Source organism: Symphodus melops (assembly GCF_947650265.1).
Source record: "Symphodus melops genome assembly, chromosome: 1".
Taxonomy (NCBI): domain Eukaryota; kingdom Metazoa; phylum Chordata; class Actinopteri; order Labriformes; family Labridae; genus Symphodus; species Symphodus melops.
The window spans coordinates 13,488,479-13,489,525 of NC_136691.1; the positions used below are offsets into that span (position 1 = coordinate 13,488,479).

The 1,047-nt window shown below is 36.2% G+C and overlaps 1 protein-coding gene across 1 annotated transcript in view; it reads right to left on the bottom strand.

The window, feature by feature from the left end:
- stx7l (syntaxin 7-like) overlaps positions 1 to 1,047 on the bottom strand; it is a 280,516-nt gene that overhangs the window by 49,120 nt on the left and 230,349 nt on the right. The window lies entirely within an intron of this gene.

Consider the following 1,047-nt stretch of genomic DNA (forward strand, 5'->3'; position numbering starts at 1 on the left):
AGGCAGCCACAGTCGTACATTGACTCGTTTTGGTTATGATTGTTTCCCAACATAGACATACTCTTACATTCGGACTTACACTTATTCCACAAAAATAAGCATTAAGTCTATTAAGAACATGTATTTTAATAATAAATGATTATTCTCTTCTTCTTTTTTTAATTAATTCACAATCTATTGCATTAAATTTCGTTCATTTCACATTCGGAATCGTCAAACCTTAGAAACCTCAGTCTGATTTACTTCGCCACGTATAAATGACGCAGTATTATTTACATCACCTTAGACAATAATCAGCTATATTTATACAAGGCTCCAGTCTTTGTTGTCTCCCATCTACCCTTTGCTTCTATTGGTTCTCTACCTCTGTTGACAGGAGGTGGGGCTGAAACGCAGCTTCTTATTGGTCCGTCACCCGAAAAAAATACGTTTGCTGCGTTATCCCAAATCCAAAACCTGGCACATTGTTTTTGGGAATCTATGCCGTTTTAGAAAAGTCACCGATATGCAGATGATCACATAGAACTGTAAACTGTTCCTTCTGACCTTGGACTGTAGATAACAAACATGATTATAATCTCGTCGGCGGTAATTTGGGGATCTGCCGCCATCTGCTGTTTTATGAGGGCAGCAACCAACAAATGAGCTGTCCAACGTCGATACATTTTTATAAAGAAAACTGTTATTATTCGTGCTTTAAATCAAGAAGTAAGTGATTTTAAATAAATATCTAATATTAACATATTTACATTGAAAGACAACATTTCCAAGAAAACAGTAAAACAATAAATCCTGTCTAGCTGTAGTGGGTTAGGTTGTTTGAGAGGAACGTCTCTACAGTGTCAGCAAGGTGACAGCAGAGGGCGCCACACAACCTACATTACATTTTGTTATGAAAAGGGCGCTAAGACTTTCAGGTACTGTATGATCATCTCTTGATTTGCTAGGATGTTTGAGCATACCATATTTTAAAGTCAATCACACCAAAGATTTGTAAACGAAAATTAAAAAGTCAAGAAGTTAAACTTTCTTGTCTGTCACTATTTA